Source organism: Zootoca vivipara, chromosome 5, assembly GCF_963506605.1.
Source record: "Zootoca vivipara chromosome 5, rZooViv1.1, whole genome shotgun sequence".
Lineage (NCBI taxonomy): Eukaryota > Metazoa > Chordata > Lepidosauria > Squamata > Lacertidae > Zootoca > Zootoca vivipara.
This window is the reverse complement of record NC_083280.1, coordinates 85,755,204-85,774,077: the sequence shown is the minus strand read 5'-3', so window position 1 is coordinate 85,774,077 and position 18,874 is coordinate 85,755,204. Positions and strand designations below refer to the sequence as shown.

The 18,874-nt window shown below is 40.3% G+C and overlaps 1 protein-coding gene across 12 annotated transcripts in view; it reads right to left on the bottom strand.

The window, feature by feature from the left end:
* Window positions 1-18,874, bottom strand: part of NDST2 (N-deacetylase and N-sulfotransferase 2) — a 103,540-nt gene that overhangs the window by 36,521 nt on the left and 48,145 nt on the right. For 2 of the 12 annotated variants that reach the window (XM_060275055.1, XM_060275056.1), the window contains exon 1: window positions 5,940-16,413. The exons of the other annotated variants lie outside the window; for them this stretch is intronic. The gene's annotated coding sequence lies outside the window, so the exon portion shown is untranslated. Of the gene's footprint in view, window positions 1-5,939; window positions 16,414-18,874 lie in introns of those variants that run through there. 12 annotated transcript variants of the gene reach the window in all.

The window sequence follows — 18,874 nt, the reverse complement described above, 5'->3', positions numbered from 1 at the left end:
GCGTGGAATCTTCCTATTCAGGTTTCCAACCACTTCATTCCATTCTATCCCTACTCCTGCTATCAGTCAGCATTCCACAGTCACTGAGCATGCTCAGTCCTCATTTGGCTGCTTTGGATTTTTCTTCCTCAATAGTATTTATGCTCTAAATGTTGCTTCTCCCAAGCCTGCTGACACCTCCCTCATCAGGAAGGTGCCATTTTGACACTCATTTCTCAACCTTAGAAACAGAGATAATTATGATTAAATTTGACAAACCCTTTATTTGGGCATAATTTAAAAAAATTAAATTTAGAACAAAACTAAAACCATACAAAATAGACAATCATGGCAAAGACTCGTTTATCTAGCAGAGAAATTCTGTCGGAACAAATTGTCAAGTACAGATAGTGGGCACCTGTTGTATCTCAACAGGAATGCTATTGCACAGAACAGGGGCAGTCATGCTGAAAGCCCTGCTCCATAATCTTTGGAACTTGCAGAAGAAACTTTCCCAAAGACTACAGCAACGAGTAATCTGGTCCTGGGCTTTATACGTTAGTACCAACATCCAGAACGTGATCCAGTAGCATATTGACAACCAGTGTGAATCCTTAAAGCAGGCTGTTGTACGTTGACAGTAGTTTGCCTCTACAAGCAACCTAGCTTTCATTTTCTGCACCAGCCGCAGCCTCTCCAAGGGTTACTAATGCATGCACAACTGTGGTCAAGCTATACCAATCCAGGAATAGCTGTTTTACTAACCAAACTGAATATGAGCAGTCATAATTTCTGAATTACTTCCAGGTAAGCATTCCTATGCAGCCATCCACAGGCTGCCCCAAGGGAGTCATCACATGCTTAAGGAGAAACGTGCCAGTAATTAAAATATTTGCTCTGGTCAGAGAGACACAACAGCAAAAGGAGCTAGAAGCTAATATCAGATTTGTCCCTTTCCTTAATAGAGGTAAAGTGAAGCAAAAAATAGCTGGTAAGTTGTATTCGCAAGGGAGACAAGGAAGGAGAGGTTTTTATTGCTATTTATTTACTGGCTGTGTTCGCATATCACACCAATCCATACCTAATGTTTAACTATGGTTTAATGTAAATGTGTGACCTGCTTCACTCCCTCCCCACTTTTGGCCAAGTTGCACTGGGAGCAACAAACCACAAGTTTTAGCTTGCAACATCTGAACCTGGGCTTATGGTTTGTCTTCCCCACACAAACCACAAGTGGTTAACAAACCTTGGATATTGCTTCTGGTTCGTTTAGAGAGGTGAGGCAGAACAAACAGAAGTCCAGGTTTGGTCAACACGACTAAACAAAGCTTGTGGCTTTTTCATCCTGCTGCAGCCAGGAATGGGGGAGGAATAAAGCAGCCTGTGCTACCAAGCTACGTGTTCGCATTAAACATTAACTAGGGTTTGACGTGAGGTGTGAGCCAAACCACCTTTTTAGCCACAGCAGCTCCCCAGAGATTTGCAATGAACACAAATTTCAGCATGTCACAAACAAACCAATAAAGCATACCTGTTGGAACAGAAAAAAGTAGTAATAGGTGTGTGAGATGCTGCACCTGTCCCTACAGATATTTCATCAATTGCCTTGCCCCTGTGTCTCTCCACTGCCCTGAACTGCCTTCAGCTGCTACACAGTTCTTTTAAAAATGCCGTAACAGCCGAAAGAAGTGGCAGCTTGACCTGTGGAGGTAACTGTGGCTGCTCCTTAGAGCCTCTCAATTTAAAGGCTGCATTTGTTGAGGCTCAAGAAGCAAGTGTCCTGGGAGGGTAGAAGGCAACAGAATTATCTGAAATGCATGCAACAGGATTCCAGCAGTTTAAAAGGTCTGAAGGAGAAGGCCAATGCATGTTCTCCTCAGACAGCAGGCTAGTGAATCCATAGAGCCATTGTACCTGAGTGATAACTTCCAAAATGAAATAAACTTGCTGTTCTGGCAGGTATACTTCGTTCAGGCAAATATAGAATCTGAGCACTTAAAAATGTGTCCAGTATGTAGTATTAATTTCTGTAGGTACAATGGACTTGGGTATGAGGGGGGGGGGGAGAGAGAGATTAGGAAATGAGAGGTTCTGTTAGTTGCAAGCCAGATCTGAAAATTGTGTCTCTCTTTCCCAGGGCTGGATAGCTCCTTTGCTCCTTTCTCTTCACCACTTCTTCTTCTCCTAACCATTTCTCACTGAAGGCAGCAGGTGTAGCGGGAGAGATATTAGCTTTACAAATAGACAAGCATCTCTCAGCAAGACCCCTGCTCAAATAAAATCTGTTACCTTCAGAGTTGAGCATTTTGTAATGGAAAACAAAGGATCGTTAGACACCCACCCTGAATTTCTTAGGAGAGCCCTGGGGAGTGGTCCAGGAGCAAAGTAATACAATGGTAAGCAACAGCATTTGAAGGAAGAAGGAGCCAAGCACATTCACATGTGTGCAAAATTGCTTCCCCCCCGGGTTCAAGAACCAAATGCCCCCATCTAGCATTATATATAGGAATGTTCTTGTACTACTTCCAGCATTTCAATCTTTATTCAACCTTCCAACCCAGCCTGACTCGCATGACAGCATCATTTTAAAGATACCTCTTCAATGCTGGAATGCGTCTTGGCTCCAGCTCTTCACCTGAGAGCACCTGTCAAGTTCTGAAAGAATGTATGCCTTTCATCTTAAAGACTCGAGCCACAGTGGAAAGGAAGAGACATTCCTCAATATTATGAGAAGGCATGCATATCCCCTGCCTTCACTTTTCTCAACTGCACTGTGCTATCAGTTTGATAAATTGATCTGTAATTCAATACTGAAGAAACCTTCCAATGCAATGTTTCAATTTCAGTTCTTTCTCCACTGGAGGGGTGGGCAAATTATGAATAATTGTGCACCTTTCCTGCATAACTTTGTAAGGGTAATACTGTGACCTCTTTTTCACTCGCTCTTAAAGAACACTATAGAACATGGGTAGGTAAACTAAGGCCCGGGGGCCAGATCTGGCCCAATCACCTTCTAAATCCGGCCCGAGGACAGTCTGGGAATCAGGGTGTTTTTACATGAGTAGAATGTGTCCTTTTATTTAAAATGCATCTCTGGGTTATTTGTAGGGCATAGGAATTCGTTCTCCCCCACCCCATATAGTCCGGCCCCCCACAAGGTCTGAGGGACAGTGGACTGGCCCCCTGCTGAAAAGGTTTGCTGAACCCTGCTATAGAATCAACCTCATCCTTACATACCCATATTCAGAAATTAAGTGTTCTTGTATTTGCAGCGATAGAGAATCCTGAGTTCTGATATGATAAAATCTAGAAGGGGAGCTTCTGGAATTGTATCATTAATGAGAACAAGTCCTATTCAACAGAGTTCTTCACTAACCTACCGGTACAGTACTTGTAAACAGACAATGAGGCTGTGACAGCAGCTGAAAGAGAAAGAGGTTGAATACTGGTATCACATGGCTGCTTGCATGGAACTCAAACCCAAATAATTATGTTTTGCACTCATTTATATTAAAGCTGGTGATTTTTAAAGCTATGACTCCTGGGTCCTAAAACATGGTCTGCTATTCCAACCACTTTTTTTTTTTTGCAATGACACTTCTTGCTCAGATTATTGGTAACAATGTAGGGATTAGTAGGAGCCAGTATGGATTTGCAAAAATAAACCCTGCTGGTCTAATCTTATCTCTCTCTCTATTTGTCATCAGTTTACTTTCTTAACGGATTATGGGAATTCTGTGGACATAATTTATCTTTATTACAGTAATGCATTTGACAAAGTCCCCCATAACATTTTGGTTAGCAAACAGGTTAAAAATGTGATAAGGATTTCCTTGTAAACAATTCCTTTTAGACGATTGTTCTCCCACTTCCACTAACTCATCAGGTCAACTGGCCAGTAGAAAGAAAGGGATGAAAATTGGTTCAAGGGGGCTCTAGTATGAATTCCAGAGCTGTTTTCCCTACTCTCCACAATGGCAACGGGAGCAGAAGCACAGTACCTGAGTGCTATCAGTTTTGCAAGCTTATCAACAATAAGTTCAGTGGCTGAGAGGTCAGTTTTGCAAACAAACTACTTCCTATCACTAACAAGATGACAGCTGCAATACAGCACTGTTGCATCATCCTTCCCCTCTATCTATGACCTTATAAAAGATTTTGTTGAAAAAACAAACAAAACAAAACAAAACCAGGCCACTTTCATTTTGATCCACTGCTTGACTGGGTTTGAAGAATGAACACTTGTATTAACCACTGGCAAATTGTGGATTCTTGCCAATGTGGAGTGTGGCAAACTTTACAGAACCCTAATTTTTTCATACTTATTTTATGTAGCAGGATTCTATTGGTTAATTTAAATCATGAGAGAGCCACTGAACACGTATTCAGTGTTCACATGTTCAGCTAAAACAATTGACAATCCAGGGGAAGTAGACTCTCAGAAGTCATGGAACAGGTACCACAAATTCCCAAAGCAGGTAACAATCTCAGCCTTTCCCATTTTCTTTTAAAGCTCTTTAACAATTTTCAGCGAATTTGAGCTGAAAATGTAAGCATATGCATTCTCCCCACAATGAACTGTAGGAACATGAGCTGATTTTTACATTGCAGCTGTAAACCACCATGAGTATTTTAAACAAAAAGATGGAGTATTTTTAAACAGAAAAGTGGGCATAGAACTATTTCGATAAAAGTCTTACCAGAAAATCAAAAGCAACAATAATAAAAACATTCCAGAGAGCCGATAAGAAAAAGCAATGACGGATTTATCCACACTTACCTTTCCAACACTTTCCCCAGGCGCTTTAAAGCTCCATGTCCAAATCCCCCCTCCCCATTTTTGCTCAAACTTTCCCCACAAAAACCCACTCTTTAAGGATCAATTGGAGCAAATGGCAATCCATTTAAAACTTGAATTGACATTGCTCCGATTGAACACTAAATAGCAGGTTTTCGCAGGGAAAGCTCTGGGGCAAAAATAAAAATAAAAATAAAGTATGCTCTGACACAGAGTTCTTAACCGCAGACCTGTGTCTGGGAAGTGTGTGGCAAAAGGTAAGTGCAGACAAGCCCTAAAAGACTCTTCATGGCCCCTGATTTTAGTAAAAGATATCTCTGAAATCCACAAAATGGATCTGAAGTGTTCAAAACCAAGAAGGGATTTTCTTTTGCCAAACAGGCAGATCATCACATTTAAATGTAAAATACCTCAAATACCTTACCTTGCAAGTTGGAAACCCAAGCATTTTCTCTATCTATTGCGCCCATTATGTGGTTTACAATATCTGCTTCTGTCAGCTAAAACAAACTATTTAGGTCCCAAAGGGAAGGGAAGGGAGCACTTGCTAGCTCTACATGACCAGTGCTTCAAGTGAAATACCCCTCCCTTCATTCTTTCATTGACCACACAGTTGCTAAATTGCCTAGCAGTCATTAAATGCCATTGCTGTTTTTGAAAACACAGTTCCTTAAATCGTATACAGAGGTATGTTGTTACTCCTCTGCCATTTATTTGAGATGGAGACTGCATGTGTATACAACGACTTACACCTCCAGTAAAACACAGCAAGGTCTACATAGATTTAAAGGACATGAAAGGAAGGATCCTGTCCTTTGCCCGGAACAACTCTGGAAAGTCTTCACATTACTCACTGAAATTCCAGAAATAGTAGGAACTGTGGTACTGCCCAAAGAGAGGCTGGGCATAGCAGAATTCCACACTTAGCATCACGACAGCTAACTAACTCACATTTCTCTTCTGACTAAGGATTTGCAGATCCATTCCAGTCCTTATCAAATCAGTTTACACACACCAAACATTTGACCACGGCAAGGCTTTGAACTCCATTCGCTGAGCACCCAAAAAGAACCTGGCAGCAAATCAAAAGCATTTCTTGTATAGAAAAAACTAAACAAGCGTTCCGCTGATTCACACACAGAACAGATGAAGCAAATCCTACCTTATCCCTTGCAAAAGAGCACATTGTAGTAGTGCTGCACGGTTTGGGGGAAGGCAACACCCCCGACTTTCCCTTTTGTTTCCATGGCGAGAGAATTAAAAAAAGAACGCTATAACACACTGCCAAGCAGAATAACAACTCAAAAAGCCACATCAATAAGGTGAGGAGGAAGGGAGGGAAGGAGAAGAAAAGGAGGGGGCTAATGGAGGCCACACAGACAGACAACAGCACCTGACACTACACTGTGGTATGCACTGATAAGTTGCCTGGAGAGGTTGGCTTTTTCAAGCTGTCACATGCTCACAGTTGCTTAAAGACATGAAAATGACAAAGTAAGAAGAGTTCCCTGGTAGATTTATTCACCAAAGGAAAATAAGTCTCTTTGGCATGGCTGTATCTCCAGGCAATATCCAGTTTAGTTGATAGAGGCTCTAAAATCAAGGAAATACCTCTGCTAAGAGATAAATTGTTTTTAGAAAATAATAATAATAATAATAATAATAATAATAATAATAATAATAATAATATAGCCCCAAAGAATCATGAAGATAGGCATTTCCTATTTCCACTACAGATATGTTTTGCTTTTAACAGCTAATTATACTTTGTCTTCTGAATAAATTATGCAAAAGCCGTTCTCCATTACTTAACAAAAAACTAAACAGAACAAAATGGAGAGCCGGGAGTGGCATATTAAAATGGAAAATGACAGTTTTCATGTTGAAAGATTAACTGTTCTGATAGAAACATTGCTTGTAAAAAAACAAACAAGAAGACTCAAAAGAACAGCAACCGTATGTATTTACACAACCTGAAATGCTTTTGTGGTCAACCACTAGCAACTATATAAAAGTCAGAATACATAATGAGACAGAGCAAAATGGAAATATTCAGTATAGGTTTGATTTATGAGCACTATCAAGAAGAGAACACACATTTTACTAAAGCTCCATGTGAGAGCACAGCGCCCAAAAGCTTGAGAGATCATGGCCAGATACGGATCTCATGCGAGATCGCCACACCCCAAAACACACGCGTGGGTCACATGACTTGCACAGGAGTACAGCCTGGAAGACATGCATCCTGGTTTTTGCACTATTTGAGACGATGGTGGCACCATTCATATAACAAAAATTACTATAGAGATATCAACATTTTTGAAAGTAGGGAGGGTCCATGGCTTGGCTTTTGAAAAACAGGGGGTCCACAGTACTTAGTTAATTGGGAACCACTGATTTAGGACATTCTCTCTCTCTCTGAAACACACACCAATTCTTCTCCTTCCTTATATTTTGCTCCCTCCCTTTCAATCCAGACAAGTAGGAAAAAACATTGGTGAGTAATTCTTCTCCCCTGGGAGGAAGCTTCCAGCTTATTCTGGACAGGGTTACAGTATAGGGATACTGTCATATCTAGAGTTGTCTTTGGTGTCCCAAGAGGCTTCTGCTATCATGAAGTTCCTCTCAGCAGCTGTGTTGGATTTGTCAGTTACAGCCCTTCCGAGACAAGGAATAGCTTGGCCACAATCATCCATTCCCTGGTTACACCCAGTTTGGATTAGTATCATGCACTGTTAGCTTCCCAAAGGTATATGATTGGCCACTGCTGGAAGCAGAGTCCTGGGACAGATGGATCTTGGTGTCATAGCTCTGGAATCCAGCAATGACCAATACACAGGCTAAGGAGCCAGACTGGGTTCCTGGCTCTGATGCTAGTGTTGAGGGGGTCACTGAAGTAGAGGCTGACAGGTACCGATAGCAGCCATGGAACTAGATGTCACAGCACCAGGGACCAGGATACTACAGCTAGGTTCTTCATGGGTACCTTCCCCTGGTGAATTGTGCACCTTCCATACTAACTTGCCAGTCCAACAGGGCACAGAGTTAACCAGGCAGAGGAAGTGCCTATCTTCAGACCAGAGACTTGACTCTAGTCCTCCTTTGTGCTACAACAACTGACTTGCCTTGCCCCATGGGCTCCTCTTGCAAAACCTGAGCAGAACACTTGGCCTGATCTAGGGAACTATGCCATCAGAGTTCAATACTTACAAACTGGCTATTGCCCTTCACCTTCTAACAAGAACCAGTAGCATGCTCCTACTGTATGGTTTGGTAACTCCAGTTATACTGCCTTGGAGCTCCTGATGCAGTTTGTGGTACTTCATGCTCCAGATCTCCTTAACATGTGTTTAACTAAAGTTCCTGTCTTATGGATAAGGAATCTTACTGGATGAGGTGACAAATACCAGAAACAATTCAGCCAAGTATACTCACTTCTCATTCCCTTTCAAAGTGACCAGAAAGTAGATGCTTAACTCTCCCACCAAAATCAATGTGATTTAAGAACACTTAACTTTGATGGCATTGTGCTCATTCTAATGACATTATGAGGACACCAAGTCAGCACTTCTATCACAACAGTAAGGGTAAAAAGATAGCACAAAACTTCTCTAGATAGATAAACCTTTACCTAGCACCCAATGAAACCCATTTAAACCCCCAAAATGTCAATGCCAAGCTACAGGTGGCATCTTCTGTCACATTCTGTCTGTCAATCAATAATGAACCAAGAAGTTTCACTGTGACTATCTCATTATTCTATAATAATTCTGATTTTCAAATGTCTTCTGCAAGAACCAGGTAATCTGACTTAGCAACTTTGCTAAACCTGTAAGTGATTATGCTTCTAGTTTTGTTTGGGAAAACATAACTACATTCTTTGTGCATCTGCTAATATGGGCACTATTCGGCTTCCCTTAAGAAACACCATTTTGAGTGTGCCCTCACCTTGCCTATGACTCGTATTTTGAAAAAGAAAGGATTTTCAGTGATATCCCACCTTGTCACTGTTGTCATCGCTCCAGTCTCACTACAAATGCGCAGATCTGAGATGGCACAATAATTAATACAGGTTCAAAATTACTGGACTAGTATTTTTATTGTGGTGACATTTCAGATGGTGGTTTTCTAACAAGGATTACTTGACTGGAGGGGATGGAGGTCCTTTTAAAGGAGTTAAAACATCTTTTCCCAAGAGGGCTGACATTTGCACTAATAATTCCCTGCTCTCCCTGCACCTGACACTTGTCATCTCTTATACAGCATAGATGGGGACTGCAAGGAAGCAGAGGCAAACATCACTCTCACTCTGTACTTGACAGATGGTATCCGCGAGGGAGAGCTTTGATAAATCATTCATTTCCATGATTGCAATAAGGGCCAGAGTATGGATTATTTGATATTTTTAACATCTGTGGAGAAGGCAGCAAAACTTCACCCTTCTGTTTTAAGGAGAAACACAGGCTTGCTAACCCCTATGCCCTCACACCACTTAATCACACACTAAGGAGATCTACTGAGAGCCATGCTACTAGGTGACTGTCTGTCACATCATAAAATCATTCTGATCTCTTCATGCTTCCAAGGACTGGGAAACCAGGAATATGGCTGCTCAAGGGTTGTATATTTTAAAAGCTATGGGTTAATGGGTTAATTCCATTAGTAATGGGGAAAGAGCTGATTCGTTCCTGAGATGCACCTGGTTGAATTCCAGGGCAGATTAGGTATGTAACCTCTGTATAAAAGAGCTCTGATTATGGTGTGGGTAGTGGGTGGTTATCAGGAAGGAGTGGATTGCCGTGGAACAACCTGAACACTTTGAGAAGAGCTCATTTGAGAAGACGGACTTGGAGAATTGCCAGACTTCAGGACTCAGAAAACTTTACGCCAATAGTTCTCAATTAGCTCAGTATTGCAAACGCCCCGTTTTTCATAAGCCAAGCCATGGGCCCCCTACTTTTGAAAATTATGGTATCTCTATGGTAGTTTTTGTTATGTGAGTGGTGCCACATAACCCGGGTGGGTTATGTGGACCCCATGGGCTCCGCTAACCACCAGTTGGCAACCACTGCTCTAAGCTATTGCAGGACTTTGTGCAAATTGAATTAGAACTAGTGTGTGGATTTTGTTCAGCAAGGGCTCTGAAGTACAGAAACCCCTCTGGGACAAGAGGGAGAAAAGTCTTCGTGTAACCTATATAAAGTGTATGTTTTGTGTATGCCAAGCAAAACAACTCCACTTAAAGCAACAGTTTCGTGTTGGCGAGCTTCCATACTGAAGCTTCTGTGGTGTACACACAGAGAGCAATATTTATAGGTAGAAGATAAACACACACACCCCAAACAATAAGATCGATTGTTCCTGATGAAAGTGCTGAATGAGAAGGTGGAAAGCCACACAGGTCTGATTCAGAAGTTCAGTAAGGATGGGTCATCAAGAGTGCAGCCATCCTGAAGTAGCTGACTAGCCAGGAAAACAACTTTTTATCTAACCCCAAAATGCAATAAAAGTATAAATTAATGATAATATTTATATTTAAACAGAATCCACTTCTTAGCAGCAGAGATACCCATAGATCATGTAAGTGAGGAACTATAATACAACAACGTTCATAGATGTGCTTGGTGGAGTTTTTATATGTTAAGACATTCTGTTTAGATGTACTGACAATTCAACAAACATTTCCACAGTTTAAAATATCCAGGGCAAAACATGGCTTTTCTAAGCTGCACTATGTATCTAAATGAAAACATAACACCGAAGATTACAAATCCCGATATAAAAATTATTTCTTATACATTCCAATAAAAGAGATGGTCAATGAATTGCAATCAGTAAGTAAAATAGTAAAAACCCAGGCAGAACATTTACCACCATGAATCAATCAGCATATGCCATACTTAGACAGGGATGATGAGAATTGTGGTCCAACATCTGGAAGCAACCACATAGGCTACAACTGATCTAAACCTAGAGGGCTCCATAGTATACCTTGGTAGAATTACATCAAAGAAAACAACAAAAATGTCAGACTTTGAATGGCACTGTAACAGTTCTCATGAAGTGTGGAAAATGCAAGTTTAATGCTTTTATTCCAAAGTTGAAATGTGTCAACACTGATTTTCTTATGTGATGTGAAAAAGAATCCATAGTTACTGCCATCTGCTTGTCAGTTTCTCTCAACTCAGTTACAACAAAACAATTTTTAACAATGAGTGAGTGACAAACCAAAAGGGAAGTTTGGCACTAAACTGGCTTGTTCCAAGGACCTCCAAGCTCTTGCAGGTCCCCAATCGCCACTGAAAAACAGCTGAGATTTGCCATAGGTAAGGCACAGGATCAGCAGCCTGGGTTGATTAAACTTGCGTAGAACTAACCCATAGCTTTGAGATAAACCAGACACACTTAGAAACAGCAGCAGTGTAAACAGGAACCATTGAATTCTCACCAACAGAAAGCTAAAATGAGCATACACGCTAAACTCAATACTAATGGCAGATACCTGCCCAGGACCCGCACTATACAGGCCTGTTTTGACTCTACTGCCATTATCACGAGAGAGACAACTAATTTCAGGTGTTCTTCAGCTTCTATAAATCTAGCTGCCAAACTGGAGATGAGAAACAGCCAAGGTTCTTTCCATTATCTGAAACTCATCTGTTCAAAAGCTCTGCCATCAGTCAGCATTTGTTTACTGTGTAGAGCACCTGATAAGAAACAGATCTGTGGGATTTGTACCTCCTCATACTTTTGAGCATCAATCAGACCTGAATTTCCACTTTGCAATGATTTGACAGAAACCCGAGTGCAACAGGTGCTTTGCGGTATCTGATTGCACATGTATTACTCTCTGTGTGACCCAAAGTCTTTAACCCAATTCCATTATGGTACAAAACAGCCTTTAGAAAAGTACAGGATTCCTAAATATTTAATCCTGCTAACAGGTTACAATTGACACCTGACAGAAAAGTATATATAGATGCAAAACACAATTAGCCCTAGACCTTTTACACTTCTTGTCTACATGATTTAAACATATATTTATTAAAAACAATGATACCCTACATCTTGCACCCGCCAAAGCAACTTACAATCAGATAATATAAACATATTAGAAACAACAAACGGTTTTTTAAAAGGTCTAAACCTTTAAAAAGATTGCTTCCCCAACCCTAAGGATTATTAATAATAATAATCCGTTCTCAAAGAAACATTGCATCTGCAATCATGCTAAGCACCAGAATGTGTTGTGTTTGGGGTTGGCAATATGAGGACAGAGGTGGCAATATCACATAGGGAAGTGGAATGGCTCTAAAGTTTTTCCTTTCTCTAATCTTGTACAAACTTCTGTGCTGTTTCTAAGCTCTTGAGAATTATTAGACTGGGTGTGTTATAACGGATTAAGCAGCATATTAGTGATAGCATATCATAAACTGCCTTTGAAATTATTTTTTGCACATGCCAAAGTAGCGTTGCTGCATCCACCTTAAATGAACCACTGAGTGTTTTATCTCCTAGTATTTGTATCCTCCTTCAGACACACATGTATGCAATCACAATCCGTCAAGCAGGCACTCTGTTAAGCCTGTGGTGAGGGTGACAGAAAACCAGCTGTGTTCACTGCTACTTTCCGCAGAGAGAACAATCACATACATAGCAGAGGAGCAATAGGTTGTACAACCCAGAAGATTTAAACTATGGCAAAATCTTTTTCAATTATTTTGTAACAAGACATTGATATTAAGCCATGACCTTGATTAAACAAAGTTAATTGAGTAATGTTACATGTATTTTCATGAGGATGATATTTCTAAGTGTTCTACGAGCCGACTATTGTAGAATCCTACCCATAGGTTTAGGGGGAAAGAACACTTGGGTAGTCATTTCCAGTAGGGACAACAGGAGCTACAACACTTTGGTTGCAACAAATTATGACAGAAAGGGACCTCAGTTTTATTATACTTTGATACTTGGTACACCGCAGTGAATTGGCATGTTAAAATATGCATTCTCTAATTTGAATACTGTACAGTCATCACTTATGGCTCAGCTCTTGCATGCCTGTTTGTCAGATGAGATAGGGCTTTGAGAAACAATGGAAGAGTTGCCTTGTCCAACACTAATTGGAGAAAATCTTCTGTGAGATAGCAGTGCTTTCCTCTATTTCCAAGGGCTGATCATGTAGGGGCCAAACTAGATGTACGTTTAAATACATAGCAGTCAGATATGTATATTCTTTTTTCCTTAGCTAACCACATTGAAGGTTTAAAAAAACAAACAACCAATCAAGTGGTACATAAAAGGTAAAGGTAAAGGGACATCTGACCGTTAGGTCCAGTTGCAGATGACTCTGGGGTTGCGGTGCTCATCTCGCTCTATAGGCCAAGGGAGCTGGTGTTTGTCCACAGACAGCTTCCGGGTCATGTGGCCAGCATGACTAAGCCGCTTCTGGTGAAACCAGAGCAGTGCATGGAAATGCTGTTTAGCTTCCCGCCGGAGCGGTACCTATTTATCTACTTGCACTTTGATGTGCTTTCAAACTGCTAGGTGGGCAGGAGCTGGGATAAATTATATGAAATAAATACCGGTAAGTAAATAAATAAATTTGCTTATTTTCCTCCTGCAGTCCACATGGAGATTAGCCAACATGTAATCAGGTAACATTCACAGATTTTCCCCGTAACTGCAAGGGCTAGAAGCTAACACTGGAATCCTGGGGAGTTTAAACTGCTTGCCCAACTCCACACACATCCAAGCCAGGAAGTAACAGAATGCTTATAGCACGCGTGGGAAAGCTTGGCTCGTGAGTAGGTGCAAAAGTCAAGCCAGTCACAAAGATCCTAGAGGATTATGTAGAATTGGCTGGTTATTTTTTATCTTCTTTTCACTACTCCTTTAAAAACAGATGAATCAAGCAGAAATAACTTTCCTCAACATTTCCAAGTCACGTTTTTTCTCTATCATAATCGCTATTTGATCTGCACTGTGAAGCTACTTAATGCTGTTCATGAAACCTTTTAACTTTAGACAAGTAGGAAGTCAAGCATGTTCTCTCCCTTCAAGGTGCACATTCCATTGTCTTCTAAAGTGGTTCAAGAGGGCTGTCAATCACACTCAAGTAACATGCACTAGTGACTGTTTGTCTTAAATATCTTAGTAACGGACCAAACAGGTTCACAAATACCAAAACATCATTCTTAAAAATAAAAAAATAAAGAATCAGGCCTGAGGCTTTCCAATCTATAGCCTTAGTTTAGCAAGCACTCTTGTGACTGGAAAAGGACAAGCTATGATCCTTTGTTTAGCCTGATGGTTGAACTAGGGATGATGGGTTTTTTTTAACTCCAAGAAAACCACAATTAGTTTGGGTTTACTTATAGTCGTGTGTTTAAGCAAAATGAACCACAACCCCTGGTTTGGACATAACACCAAGGAACGGATTATGATTTGTTTCTCCTGTGTACTAGTGGGGAGGAGCTCAGTGGAGTTCTCCAGGAGATTCACAACTGAGGGGCCGCCACTGAAAATCCTTGCCCCTAATATCCACTAATAGGCTCATCCTTAGTGGTGGGAAAAAGAAAAGGGCTTTCAAGGGCGACTGTAGGTTTTGGGCAAGTTCTAAGGGTGAAGATGGTCCTTACATATCAGACACTACATACATAAATCAGGAAACATGCCACTTTGCAAGAGCCTGATTCAAAACACAGTCATGCATACTTGGCATTTCTTTGATACAATACTGCTCTATTTATAAACCCTCCCAATAGCTTGTTTGTATTATCCTAATCTGAGAAGCCACTGTGATCATTACAGGGTGGATTTGATTTAAATCAAACTGATTTAAATCACGATTTAAATCACTAGTCAGTAAGGCTTGATTTAAATCATAGTTGATTTAAATCATAAAGACTAATTCTTGCTGGTATAACTTTAATATGCAAGTAGATGAAGATTTTTAGAATAACAACTTTTCATATTAGTTTTTTTATCCCCAGTTTAATAGGTTAATCATTCATATTTGGACAACTTTACTGTTGTACTTAGGAAGGAGAAAAATAATCATTACCTTAATAATAACAATTTAAATAGATTTCTTCAACTGAAACAATAACATTTCAGCAAATGTTATTTGCTTAAACAAACATCCATGTTTGTTAACTAATTTGGCTAAACAAAAACAAAATATATATATTTTAAGAAACTTAGACTGTCAGCCCAGCCTACACATGAAAAACTTAAATACTGTCCACTCCAAACAATCAGAAAAATATTGTTTCTATTCTATTCACTGAACTTCTTGAAACTTAGCACTGAAGGGGTTGCTTCTGTATTCATAGGTTTGTAGAACAATAGGGTTAAGGTCTTTTTCTCAACTCTGTTCATGTTATAACATTTTTGCTGTGAAGAAGAGGCATGTGATCTCTGTTGAGTCAAATTCAGTTTTGAGAACTGCAAAAGTAAACCAAGCACCTGTGATAATATCTTGTAGGCAGAGAAACTGCCCAATAATCTTACAAAAACCTCTGGAAGAGCATGACATTGTGAATGGATTAATGGAATTTATTTACCCCCAAAATTAAACATATACAACCTTATACTACAAAATTAAAAAACTAATCTTTATTTCATGATGGAATAACCTTTGGATGGTAATATGTTTTCCTCAAAAAGCATTTTATTAAAAAAATCCAATTTAAATCAAAAAAATCGATTTAAATAAAAAAATCCGATTTAAATAAAAAAAATCCGATTTTTTTTAAAAAATCATTGATTTTTATCCACCCTGGATCATTACTAATAAATCTCCACTAAAACATTCTGCAAATCAATCGATCACTAACTGGACGTCTTATATATTTTAAAATAATATCCACCATCTGCTAACCTCCTTGCCCCCTGCCCACCATAATTTAATTAGATTATTGTGAAGTATACATTTATTATTGTGGCCCTAATCACCACCTTTTATAACATTTTCCTCCCTCTCACAAATGTACCCCCACCATCCTCACAACTCCTGTGAGACTAGGTTAAGAGAGTGCCTTGTTGGAGGTCACTCAATGAGCAGCAATTTGAACCTTGCCCAACCTGGTCATAGTCCACACTGAAGCCACCACAACATGTTGGCTCTCTGAAGAGCACAGCAGTCAGTTTCAAGATCTAGAAATGTTTCGGTGCGTGACAAATGCTTTCTCTAACTTTCTAAGCAAACACTAGCACCAGAGCTGGCTTTAAAGTCACAAAAGCCCTGCTGGCAAACACACACAGGAAGCAGAACATGCTGACTATGACCTACAGGTCTTATGTTGCCTCCCATCTACAGTGGACAATGGCTCCCAAACAAAGATCTTGTTCAACACTCACTTGCAGCGTAATTTTATACATGTTAACTCAGAGGCAAGTCAATGGTGCTCACTCACTAGCACAGCCTGAATTTGTTTTCTTGGAAAAAGAGAAGTTATTTCAGCCAAGTTAGCATTAACTACAACATTGCAAAAAGGGTCGACCAGTTGTTAGGAAGTGAATAATGCATTGCATTTCAAAAATGTTTATTTCCAGGCACAGAACTGAAAGGGCATCATGAAAGCTCACTTACTTTAGAATAATCCCCATTGAAGTAACTAAGAAATATTTCTGAGTAGGGTTCCGGTTTCCGCCTGCAGGAATGGCGGACCTGTTTTCCATCTCTCTGACCTTTGTAAGGAATTTGGCGGTTGCTAGGGGAGTAAATGGCAACCCCCTACCCTCTCCGGGGGTTACGGAGAGGGGCCGCTGGCCCGCGATGCCCCCAGACCCACTCCGACTGTTTTTGGAGTGGGGGGAGCTTGGGCTGAGCACTTACAAGGGCCAGGACTCCCGGACGCTAATCTGCATGGCGGGGATTTCCATGGTTAAAGAAGATAATTAGGCTTAAATCTATGGACATACTTCAGAAGGAGGGAAAGAAGCGCTGTTTACTGCTGAGAAATTTATGCTGCCGAGTGAGAGGAGTCAAAGATTGTACTGCATCTGGAAGAAGGATTGATGGGGACGGAGCGATAAGGGGAGTGAGTTTTTATTTTATTTTTTTTCTTCATATTGTTGCCTCGTACCTTCCCGGACGCGATGTCCTGGCTTGTTTGGAGTGAAAGAGAAGCAAAAGACTGTGTGAGTTGAACCTTATAACTGTTGTTACTGAGCATATTTTTTTAAAGATGTGGAGTTGCCGATGAGAAAAGCCCCCCCCTAGTCGGACGGAAGGAGTTCTGAATGCGTTCGGAGGATTTATGAGCTGTGACGCACTTTAAATTGGAGCAGCGACCTGAAGCTAAGTTCAGCTATAGGGCAAGGAGATCCATTAATTTACCAAGAGTCTATGGTTTGATGTTTGGGTCTCCTGCCTGGAAAAGCTGTAAATTCTATAATGATCGTAAATCTTCATGGCTATGGAGAAAAGCGAAAGTGATTTGAGCTTTTTAAGATGGCGCTACTTCGAATTGCTTCAACGCAACAGGAGCTCCATTAAGAAGATTTATGGGGAGGCTGGACTGATTAACTCACACAGGAGAAAGAACATCTGTGAGACTTTGTTTGATATTTATATCAGCAGCTGGGAAACAATCGTGAAAGTGGAAAACATCTATGTGACTGTAAGGGGAAGATCTGGATTATTATGAACTTGAAGGACGATTTGAACTTTAGAAAAAAGACGGCAGTGGACAGTTGCGAGGAATTCCCAATTTCTTGAAGCATGGGAACCCAAATAAAAAATTCTTTAGATGATTTGGCATAACATTCGGTCTGATTGATATATATATGTGTATAATTTGAAATATTGAATGTGATATAATTGGTTTTAATTGGAAAATTAATAAAAATATTTTTTTTAAAAAAAAAAAGAAAAAAAAAAAAAGAAATATTTCTGAGTAGACCAGGACTGTCTACTGTAGAGGATTGCATAATAAAAAGTTATTGAACCAACCAACCACTTACAAGCAAGAGGTGGCAATATGGACAAGCTTGAAAGTGCCTCCTGATACCAGTTTAAAACAGCAATTGAAAGCAGCTTAAAGGATTTTTGAACAAGGAAGCAGCAGGGCAGAGATGTGGTGGGTGTTTTGATTCTTATACTGTTTACAGCTTCTCCTCTCTGACCCAGCTTAAAAATGTGTATTTTGATCCTGTGGTGCGTGTGTTTGGAAGAGAGGGTATGATCTGGACTCTCACTGGGATGCGTGTGCAATGTGCAGTCAATAAATCACAGATAAGGAATGGGTTTAACACCTCTCTAACACTCACAATAAGCTGTTTGCTTATCTTGTTAAAGTCAGGGCTCCATTAAAATAAGTGTAGATATTCAGGCTGCAAGCCAATTAAATGCACATTAAAATTGAGTATTTCTTAGGGCTGCAACCCAATTAAACAAGCTTTAAAACTGATTATTTACAATATTTTAGTTGGTTAATTTACTGATTATATAATATTTTCTTATAAAATTGTTTGAGTCACTTAGTATTACATCTGTCTCTTTACTGTGGTTCCTCTTAATATTTAGCAAGACAAATGTTTGCTGCATATAGACCTACCCACCTCCAAACCCCAGGTGGACAGTGGAACTCAATATATGATTTTTCACACATAATTGCAGGCATACATTCAGCTCTTCCCAAAGACCATCTTGGAATAAATTTTCCTTTTTTATGCCCATCCAGGCAACAAAGCAGGAACCAATTTAAAAAAACACACAAAGGTTGTGCCAGCAGCAGTGAAGTGTGCCTTCTTGGCTGGGTTCCCTCTCCCACCAGAAATAGGGATACTAGCACAAGGCCCCAGCATCATTGCGGAGGGCTCTGGGTAATCCATTTCCCAATGGGAAAGGTGCCCAACAGCAGCGGAGAACAACTCTTTTATCCTCACTTTATAAAACAGCACCAGGGAGGCGAAAAATGAGTGCAGCAAAGTCATGCTGTGCTGCTTCCTCCAATAATGCCCCCTACTAAGAAATGGGAGGAACTCTCAGAGGAGAATTCAGAGCATGATTCTCAAGTGTCTATGGAAGCGTGAAAAAGACCTTCCATTTTCTGGAGGAACAAGGGACAGGGAAAGGAAAGAAGAGTC